General features: G+C 38.9%; 1 long non-coding RNA gene across 1 annotated transcript in view; it reads left to right on the forward strand.

Annotated features, from left to right (window-relative positions):
* The window catches only part of LOC131489789 (uncharacterized), a 60,750-nt gene extending 50,183 nt beyond the window's left edge, over positions 1-10,567 (forward strand). The window contains exons 4-5 of the long non-coding RNA XR_009250743.1: positions 9,255-9,470; positions 9,619-10,567. This is a non-coding gene — a long non-coding RNA (uncharacterized LOC131489789). The remainder of the gene's footprint in view (positions 1-9,254; positions 9,471-9,618) is intronic.
* The last annotated feature ends 849 nt before the right edge of the window (positions 10,568-11,416 follow it).

The following is an 11,416-nucleotide window of genomic DNA, read 5'->3' on the forward strand; positions in this document are numbered from 1 at the left end:
TTTCAATTAACTCTTCTATACTATTCATTCTTTCTCATGTTAAAAAGAATGTTTTTAAATAATTCTAGCCCTTCAATCTATGACTTCAATTTTTTATAAAAAATAACTTTGTAAAAATGTATACATACAATGAGGATTTTTTTCTGTAATATATTTTACATATATACAATTATATAAAGAGCTAAAATATACCATAACTTCCTTTTTGGAATACTGATAGGTGTGCTATATTTAATTACAAATAGATCTTTAATGTTCAAAAATATCTTTTTGTAAGCTTTGAGAAGGATTTGAGGGAACAAAGGGATTCAGTTTCTTGGGTGAAGAAGTGAGACTCCTTCATGGAGGAGGCTCATTGACGGAGGGTAGAAAATTGTTCAGTAATTCTGCCAAGGTCAGTGTCAGCTTCAGTTACTGGCTACATATTTTACAGTAAACACTGCTGAAACCACAGTTGCTCGTGATGGTTGAATTATCCCCTCTCCTGGTTCACTTGGTAGAGATAACATGAGAGAAGGCTATGTGTATCCTCTGGTTCGTTTTCATTTGCTCTCTCATGCACTTTATTTCCTCTTCGGGTTTTATTGGAAAACTGAGTCTGTTGAAAGTGTATTTGTGAGCTACAATGAAGTCCCAAACTCCATCTAGCTCCCGCCTCATTCAGGTTTCTCTCACTCACCCAACTTTTAGGTAGGGATGTTCCTTCCTGGGATATACCTCTGGGCCAATTCTCTCGCCATTTGTTTTATATTCTTTCATTTAGCCTGCATGTAACACAAACAGCTTTTTGGTGGGTGCAGATGTTCTCAGGCTTTCATAGGTCCACTATCTGATCCTGAGCAGTCCTGGAGGACTCGATGAGCCTTGCCGGGCCATTTCTCTTTCCAGGATCCAGTTCCCTGAGGCTTGAGAGGCGAGGAAGTCTTCCCTGTTTATATAAGCATCCCACACTGAAGAGTTATAAATAAAGTGTTTCTTTACAGGTTACTTTTGATTCCTGGTGAAAGTCAAGGGTCACAGTGCTCCTGGTGGGTCAGGGAAGAGGGGGGCTGATTGCTGAACGGCAGGTTGATTCATGTGATGGGACAAGTAATTGCTAGAGAAAGGGAGTGGATATTGGCTATGCCTCTCTCCTCCTTGGTAATTCCTAAGAAATATGTGTGTCCCAAGCTACTTAGTATCTGTCCAGGTCATATTTCAGTGATGGCTAATCATCAACCTATTTTGAAGACTTCTGTATTCTTTAATCACTGGCTTAGCAGGCAGCTCTTTTATCACTGGTTTTCTCTGGTTTTCTAATCTCTCCTCTGAGTCAGGTATCTGGGCATATTTTTGCAGAGACTACAGGTCCCTGAAGTAACAGAGTCTGGCCCTTCACACTCATCTCCTTTCTTTTTTGCTCCTTTGTTTAGTTAAAAAAATCTTCATTTCTCTCTATGGATTCTTGATCTCCAAGACATTGCTTTCGGTGGCAATCTAGGGTAATAATGAGGTCCCTCTACTACCACATCAGTAGTTCTAGGACACTGTAGCTCACCACTAGGGATTCTGTTTGTAGGCTGATCCCTACCAGCTAAGATCATTGTGGTCTCTCTATATATGGTTAACACTCCACCCTGACCACTGATGCTTTTTTGTGTTAGCCTATCGAAGGGCATTTTCTCAGCTTGAAAATGTCACAACGGCCACTAGAGTGGTGGTTGATAAAAATGTGGCTCCAATAACTATGGGTACAAGTTCAAGTCAAATGCCTGATTAGAATATAGGAAGCTTGGCTTGTCTATGAACAGCTTAACATTCATTTTGCAGCTGCATTACCATTGCACTCTCTTAGTTTTCCATCACCCATTAAATATTACTTTGCCTATGTGGATCACAGAAGGATCAATATCTTATGAAAAGATTAACAAAGGAAAAATACGAATTCTTTGTATATATAGATCACAGAAAGATTGACATTTTGTGTGGAGAATACCAAAGAAAACACATACAGCAGGGAGTTTTTCATCACATACGTATAGAAAAAGAGAAAGTGATCAATAAGGCTATGTAGTTACTGACCTGTGAACACTTGGCTAAAGAGAATGCTCCTCTGATAAATCCAGAAAAAGAGCCAAATGCCACAAATAAGAGAACTAACAAAATAACCCATCTAGTTTTATCTGTGTATCTGAGGAGCTCAGAGGTGAGTGGGGACCGTAGATGTCCTAGCAGCCTGCCCTCCCTGTGATGTCTGCCTACCTGTTCATGCTTTCAGTCAGTCCTCCTGGCAATAGAGAATCAGTCTGCAGCTCCAGGATCCCCAGCTGTTTTACAAACAGATGAGAAGTGCTGCCACCATCAGGAATAGTGAAAATTCAGCCATGGGTTGGGGAGATGGGGGATTCCAAGTAGTGGCCATGACCTCGAGCTCATTATAGTGGGCAGTTCTTCTGGCCAAACTCACGAGTTCTCTTTCTCTCTCAGAGAGGGTTACAAAAGATTTGTTCCCTGGTAACCAGAGTATTTCTCCTCCGCCACCTCCCCACTAAAACCTATTTTCATCATACAGCTCAGGATTGCCTTGAACTTGGTGGAGTACATGAGAAGTGTATAAAATGTTACCTGCTTACGTTCTATAATGGACTCAATATAAATGAAAAGATATTTTTACCTAGAAGGAACTTGCAATCTATGCAGTTGTCATATGTTTATTTTAGCTATTGTCCCTTGGAGTTATTAGTGATTGACTCTTCTGTGTGTTTGCATTTGTGTCATAGTGGGAGGGGTTGGTTTCAGATGCTTGATGAATCTTGCCGGTGCTGCTGGGTGCTGCTAACTAGGAGGTGGGATTTGGAAATGCACAAAATGACTACGTTCTGAGGTGGCACTGAGCAGAACAAAAAACTTGTAGCCCAAAATCAATCCTTGAAGGTTTTCTAAAGGCAGTAAGTTCTGAATAAGGTTTTAGAAAAAGATAATTTATGCTCTTGCTTTAAGGCACAGCCCACTACAATGTGCAGGAGACCAATTGAGACACTGTTAGGCAAAAATTGAATAGAAATAGGTAAACAAGAGTTTTCAATCTTAGTCTTAAAGATGATTTTCAAATGTTTTTAAATTATTAGTTATATTAGAATAAAACAGAATGAGCTCTTGGTAGGAATGTATAAGCTGCAAATTAAAAGACAGGAAAGATCTGAAATTGGCAATGTCTTCCTTTTGATTAAATACCTGCTTTATGTTTTTGAAAGAGGAAGAATAATGTAATATTTGATTTAATGCAAATGATTTCTTTCTTTGAAATGTAACTAGCACTTGGTATGGAATACACATTTGCAATGAGAGAGAAAATAGCATGATGTGGTGGTTCAGAACAAGTAAAAGTAGATTTCTATCAAACTGTATTATAATGTAATCTGACATATCCAAGCAAAGTCTTTTACACAGGAGAAAATGGGTGGGTGTTGGGACAGTATAAAATTCTTATCCTAGATAATAATACTGTGTAAGTTATAAAAAAGATACCCAGTCTACCAGAAACACTAAATATGCAAGAGAACCATCATTGAATAACTGATAAAAGATGAAGTTTGTCTTTAAACCAAGAAGCTCTATATACCAAGGACGGACTCAAACTATAGCACAATTCTAATCTCAACTTTTAATTTTCCTATTCAGTGTGATCTAGAATTTGTTATGAAATGTTGCAGTAACCGTTCACTGCATTCAGAATAAAATCCAAAGTCCTTCAAAAATCTTTCCAATATATTCCTTATATAAACATTCAGCTTAATCTTCCATTAAGGTCCAGTAAGACCCCAAAGCTTCCATTAGACAGGCTGGCTTCACATCCTATGAACTGAACTCTATGTCCCACATCCAGGCCTTGGTTTGTTGGCTTGGTCGGCTCGGCCAGCTTCACTCCTGTCTTCCATGTCTTCCTCTTAAAAGTTTCCCCTTCATTTCTGGCCAAATTCAAACACCCACTGGTCTAAATAGCTTTTGCATGACTTCTCATTCTTCTCAAAAAGAAAGTTCGCTTTTTCTCGTATCCCCTAAGCGGATTGTTAGCTACTCTGGCACCAAACGCATCCAGTCAAACTCTAAGTGCTGTGGATTTTAAGGCAGAGAATGAGTGTTAGCACACAGTAGGCATTCACTCAATATTTGTTGGCTGACTGGCTCAGTACTTTGCAAGTTATGCCTTCTTCCCCAAAACTGCCACCACTGACCCAGTCACATCCCGATCTTCTTTGAGCTAATCCCAAAACTAGAGTCCCCTAACAGGTTATTCTCCTTTTAGTCGTGCCCTCCTCCATTCGGCTGTCATAAAGATCTCTCTAAAAGTGCCATGCTATTTATTTTATTTTTTTTAATGTTTATTTATTTTTGACAGAGAGAGAGAGAGAGACAGAGCATGAGCGGTGGAGGGGAAGAGAGAGAGGGAGACACAGAATCCGAAACAGGCTCCAGACTCTGAGCTGTCAGCACAGAGCCAGACATGGGGCTGGAACTCACAGACCACGAGATCATGACCTGAGCCGAAGTCGGCCGCTCAACCGACTGAGCCACCCAGGTGCCCCTAAAAGTGCCATGCTACTTTAAAAAGTACAACGTTCTCTCCCTCACTCAGAGGCTTTATATGACACACGAAGCCCCATGGTGGGTCCTCTTCCTCAGCAAATTGTCTAAAAAACTTCCTATCAGATACTTTTTGTCCCAGCAACACGAGATTTGCATCACAAGGGCTGAATTTCTGAAGGCCTGTGGAATTTAAAATTTAAGTTTTTATGTAATAAAAAATCTCTCACGTGAATAAATGTAAACTTGAGGGAGCGTATAGGAGCACGTAAGGTTTGACAGTTGTGGTACATTTTCCCATTCATATTTTTATACTCAGCAATGCCTCCACAATTGTTTCACAACAGACTTCCTGTTAAATTTACAGATAGTGGATTCGGGGACTTCTTTGTCACATTTTATTGCATTTAAGTCTTGTTTCAAAGTTTCAGATGTTCAAGCATTATTTCAGAACCGACCTGTAGCCTTAGTCCTAGCAGTGCTGTTTAATGAGGATTTTAATTCTATCATTGTATTCTTTCAATTCTATTATTTTTTCAATAGAATAGAATTTCAAGAAATTCTATTTCTTTCAATGCGATTATTCTATTATTATAGGAGATTATTTAAATTATAAAGTAGTGACTGCTAAGATTGGAGGGCAAAGGTCGCCGAAAGCCTTCACAGAAGTCTGAATGCAGGTAGACAACAGTGGTCACACATAGGAGAGGACACATGGCTGTTCCCTAGCTGACGAGGCCCATGGCAATAACAGAAACTGCTCCCTTCATGTGCTGGCTTTTTCATATTATTTCTTTGTATGCCACTCAAAGCTACCCAACCCCCCTAAAGTTTACTGAAGCAATATTCTGAAGTTGTGTGGAATTCAGTGATAAGGGCACATCGCAAGCCACTGCCATTCTTTACAAGTTTGATCAAACCACCCTCTTTCCTGAACTGTGAGCACCCGCCTCTAAATCATTGATTTCATTTTCCTTTCCGGGAATCAAGTGTCAGTCCATGAACTTGCTCTTTGCTCTTTCTCTTTTCTCTTTCTTTAAAGAAGTTCATATAAACCTTTTCAATTATACACTATAATTCCTCATTCCGTCCCAGCCCATACAGCTTCTTTATATTCTCTATAGCTGTCACCTCTGAACCTCTCTTTATGTTTTATAAAATCTAAGATGCTCTCTCTCAAACTTAAGGGTACATACAAACCATCCAGGGACTTGGGGGAGGGAACTCGATGAAACCTACGTATCACCAATATTCTGATTCAGTAGGTTTAGGGTAAGGTTCAGAAATTTTCATTTTAACAAACGTGGCGGAGATTCTGATGCTGGCCTCTGTGGTCCATAGACCTCCATCTGAGATGTGCTGCCTGACAGTGTTCTTGAACCGAGTCCACATTATCTCCTCTCCTTCCTCCTTGATCTACGCTCCATAAAACTGCCTCCTCTGCCTGGTGCTATTCGCTATTTACCTTTCATTGTTTTTCCCACTTACTCTCAATTCAGTCTGAAGTTGGAAATGTCTCTCAAAATATTTAATTTTGTTCGTCCCCTTCAGAATTTTCTCCATACTATCATCTGAAGGCCAACCGCTGGTATTCTGAAAGTGACTTGATTAATATTTGTATTATGCTTTGCATGCCATCCCATTCTATAAACAAGTTGCTCATACCACACTCTAATTTCTCAGCTTTCCGGAAATGAATCTGAGGCAACCTCACGATCAGAAAAGATGGTAACTTCCAATTTACATGTCACAAATTTCAAGTTTTCCCGTGTGTAAATTGCCTGGTTTTTTTCAGGGCCATTTCTCTTCATTAAATGCATTCAGAACGATTAGTATGCACATACAAATCAGTGCCCTTCAATCCCAATAATTTTGCAGGCTGGTTGTAAATATTTGTCCTCAGAGAGTACACTGTCCCTGCTTATGCTCCTGCAATTGAAAATCCTGTCTATTCAACATCTTTATTGTTAAACTAAGAAAAGTGGTCAAGTCTTTAAGGTTTTTGTTGTTGTTGTTGTTTATTGGAGGGAATGGAGCAGAGAATAAACAGGATGTGAGATTATGTTCTGAATCAATGTCCTTGATCGTACATCATTTAACACAGATCCCAATCTTGCCTTCCTTTTCTCTTATAGATGACACTGGAATTTCAGCATATTTGGGGGCAGTCGTCATGATTTCCACATTAATTCTTCATTCTATTGGTTCTTCTGTCCCAAGGTTTTTTTATTTTTACTGTTTATTTATTTTTGAGAGAGAGAGAGAGAGAGAGAAGCAGAGAGAGAGGGAAACACAGAATCTGAATCAGGCTTCTGGCTCTGAGCTGTCAGCAGATGGCCCAATGCGGGTCTTGAACTCCCTAACCATGAGATCATGACTTGAGCCAAAATCAGATGCTTAACTGTCTGAGCCACCCAGGCACCCCGTGTCCCAAGTTTTGTGACATATTCCCCAAATTTTTACTCCTTTTCATGACAGTGGTCATGCATAATTCCAAAGGAACAGAAAGCAGTCTTACACCCTTACCCTCTGAATTATAAACCCTGTTTCTGAATCCATTTTATTACTACCTAATAAAACTTCCTGACTCAGAGCATAGCTGAAGAGGGGAACTTTGAGAGACAGATACATTAGGAAGTGTACAAGGCCCACATCACATGCATTGTTCAGTTTTTATATACATACGCTCTATGTGCCTAAGAACCATGTTGTTTAAATCAGTGACATTTAAGCCACCATTTGTGTTGCCTCCAGTAGTATCCACATCTGGAAAAGAATCCATCAAGTCTGAAAAAAATGTTTTACTGCTTTAGATAAAATACATATGTCTACACATTTGTATATTTCTCTACCATTATTGATCCATTTGACCTTCATACCAGCCTTGCTTGAATACCTGAATAAGTTTGCTACCAGAATTGTTTTTTTAATGTAAGACTCTTGGGTTAAGTATTATGTAGTAGGTTTCAAAATCAAAATATAAAATTTAAAAAAACTACAGAGCTTTTTATTAAAGTTGACAAATACTAAGTAATCTTAATCCAGATTCAAGGAAGCATTGTTGTTATCAAAGTAATCAAGGTGGGAATCTAGAGGGTGACAGTTTACATAAGTATGTGAATGGTTTGTGCATGTTCTGACTCTCATTTAAAAGTTGCCAGATATATCTAGCCCTCAGTTTGCTCTTCTGTAAAAGAAGAGAATTGAACTGATTGTCCGGCAGGTCTCAAATATGGCCATGACCAAATCACCTGAATGATTCTCAATCCCATTCCAATATTTTTGCTATGGGTTGAATCGTGTCCTTCACAAAAGGTATGTTAAAGTGACTGACGATGTGGCCTGATTTGAAAATAGGTTCATTGCTCATGTAATTAGGTAAGATGATGTCATACTGGCATATGGTGGGGCCCAATCCAATATAACTGGTGTCCTTATCAAAAGAGCCACAGAGGCACACACATACAGGAAAATAGGCCATGTGGTACCTGAGGCAGAGTGTAGTGATGCCCCTGCAAGCTAAGGACTACAAGAGATGGCTGGTGACCACCAGACGTAGGGAAAGTCATGGAAAGATTTTTTTTCAATATATGAAGTTTATTGTCAAATTGGTTTCCATACAACACCCAGTGCTCAACCCAAAAGGTGCCCTCCTCAATACCCATCACCCACCCTCCCCTCCCTCCCACCCCCCATCAACCCTCAGTTTGTTCTCAGTTTTTAAGAGTCTCTTATGCTTTGGTTGTCTTCCACTCTAACCTCTTTTTTTTTTTCCTTCCCCTCCCCCATGGGTTTCTGTTAAGTTTCTCAGGATCCACATAAGAGTGAAACCATATGGTATCTGTCTTTCTCTGTATGGCTTATTTCACTTAGCATCACACTCTCCAGTTCCATCCACGTTGCTACAAAGGGCCATATTTCATTCTTTCTCATTGCCACATAGTACTCCATTGTGTATATAAACCACAATTTCTTTATCATGGAAAGATTTCTTTATAAGATTCAGATCCAGCCTCCACAACTGTGAGACAGTAAACTTTCGCTCTTTTAAACTACTCTGTTTGTGGCACTTTGCTTTGGCAGCCCAAGGAAACTAGTATCATTACCAAAGATCTTTAAGAATAAACCAAGGGAATCTGTATTTTGAAAACCCCACCCTCCCTGGTGGTGATTCTCCTATGAGCAAGGTTTGGGGCACCGGATGGATGATCTCTGAGGTTCTGTTAACATCCCAGATTCTACAATGTGTGGATGCATATGTGTTGCAAACAGTAAAAAGAAAAGAACAAAAAGATATATATACATGTCAATGATGAAATAAGGTTGAGGACTACCAGCACTTCATAACAATACCAAAAGTTTCCCTCCTATTTATGATAATGAAGCCCTAAATGATGCTATTCTATTGCTGCTACCCCAAAAGTACAAGGCACTTGAAGGTCAATCCAATTTCATCTTGACAAACACATCTATTTGAACTTATTTGCTCTTGGAGATGTGATGCTTATTCAGTTTTCAGCCAGTAAGTGTTGGGGTACTGTTTGTGATAGATTTGCCTCATAATGGGTAATATATCTTCTGTGTGTGAACATCTAGTTCTTTTGCAATTGTCTGTGATGATTGATATTAAACTATCATTCCTTGGTCTGTGTCATCAAGTACAAACTTATCTTTCATATTGCCAACTCCAGACGCTTCTCTCTCCTGCCTGGGTCTGCCCTTGAGACACAATAACGTGTGGCACACAGCACCGTGGGAGCATCAGGGATCCACATCATGCCCGGAGCTGACAGAGTGCCCTGAGTAATGGCGGCAACCTTCCAAAACACACTAGTGGGGCCTCCATCTATAGCCGTACCAGACAACAATGACCCCTAACTCCACAATACATCTTGTTCATCATTCCTGTAAGCTGTTCTTCTACATTTTTCTCTTTCTTTTGTGTCTTCACCGTGGACTACCAATGGAATCCTGTAGGAAATGCAATTCTCTGAGAAAAAAATTCAGAAGGAAGAAAAGAAAAGAAATACTCTTTAACATTTTTCTCTCCCATAGTATATTACCAAACAGAATGGGATTGGAAATGCCGGTCAAAAGTAATGAGGCACCTGGGAAACAGAAAGAAAGCTTGTCATTCACAGCCCTGTCCACTGAAGTGGTTTCAGTACACAGGGTGGGTACCACCTGACTTCTGTCTTCATTGTCATCGCGTGTGTGTGTGAGCATGTGTGTATTCATTTGTGATTGGCTTATTATCCCCAATTTGGCATGATCTCTTTATCCACTCCAATAGGAATGTCCATATGAGAGTTAATCATCATGGTTGTATAACTGTCCTTTCTCAATCTTTTGTCTCACAAATGAAGAAGATCGCTTACTTTTAGATGATTGCAGCAAATATATTATCTTCTATCTCTTCTATTGGAATTGACAAGATTAGTGTATTGGAGGCATCTGTTACAATATTAAAATGATTAGTTTATGTGTATACGACCACCAGAATATTGTAAGGTCTCTAAGATTAGGACTCATGTCTAGGCCTATATTGGTATCCCGTTCCTTAGCTTTGTACCTGGCACATACTAGGTACTACGTATATATACATATATATGTATATATGTATACATGTATGTACACGTATATATTTCCCTCCCCCCCCGAATTGTTTCCTGATAGGTGAGGCACTTCTGTCTTCTAGAGTGAAGGAGGAGCATACAGAATTCTGTATCATGGTGGTATTCACTCCAAAGTAGTTGGGAATCAAGTTTCAGATGAGAAGCAAGACACCAGTTCATAGAACTGGTAGATTATAAATATAGTATGAAAACTGTGGAGAGCCAAGGCTAAGAAGAATGGAGAAGGTCTAAACTGTTGTTGCAAGCATAGTTAGAGGTATAGAACCATTTGGGAAAAGTGTAAAGTGAAAGGGAAGTTTCAAGACTCTAGAGTCAGAGGATCAGTGAGCTGGAATTTGAGTCAATAGGCAAGATGAAGACATTACAGTCACTCTCAAAGACCAATATAGATCCAAAAAAAAAAAAAAAAAAAAAAAAAAAGACCAATATAGATCCAACACATGGGTTGAACAATAGGAGGTGAGGAATCCATTCCTTTTTCTTCTCCCAAACAAGGAAACTGAAAATCAAGAAAGAGATATGCCATTTGGGGCGACAAGATGTAAATGGTTTGGTTAAAAAGAACAAAGTAAAGCATAGAATGATTGAGTATATCGTGTGTTGTTGTTGTTGTTTTAAGCACACGTAAAGAATTTCCTTGAAAGAATTTTATCCAGACTTTCAATTCTAGTTTCAAATATTTAATAAAATGGTTAATTACCCAGTTTATTTTAAAAAGTCCAAAAGGTAAGGCTTATATAATTACGCTGATAAACTATGTTGAGGCAAAAGTATTCGGCAGATTGCATTTATACCTGAGCTTTAAGAGAACTTCACATATATAATTTAATTTAAACAATACTTTTGGAGCATGCTGATATTTCTGCTTTAAGACAAAATAATGGACACAATTTAAAACAACTGTTACTGAAGCAATAGTATACCTATTCACATCCATTAAATCTCTTCACACTGGAAGGGTCAATTATTGCAACCAACAAAATGGTTCCATACCAATGTGAAAATCACCAATGTGGTGCCTTAAATATTAAAAATTCAGTCCTTCTTGAGTAAGGAGCAGTTCCAAGATGTGGGAATTAGCCCTGAGGCATATCTTAAGACATTCAAAGACCAGGTGGATTCAGCATTCATTTGACTAAGTACTTGCAAATGTTATGTAGAATAATTACTTAAGCACAGAATATCTGCTTACAAAAGTGAAAAGCTATTGGAAGCAA

Source organism: Neofelis nebulosa, chromosome 11 (assembly GCF_028018385.1).
Source record: "Neofelis nebulosa isolate mNeoNeb1 chromosome 11, mNeoNeb1.pri, whole genome shotgun sequence".
Classification (NCBI taxonomy): Eukaryota; Metazoa; Chordata; class Mammalia; order Carnivora; family Felidae; genus Neofelis; species Neofelis nebulosa.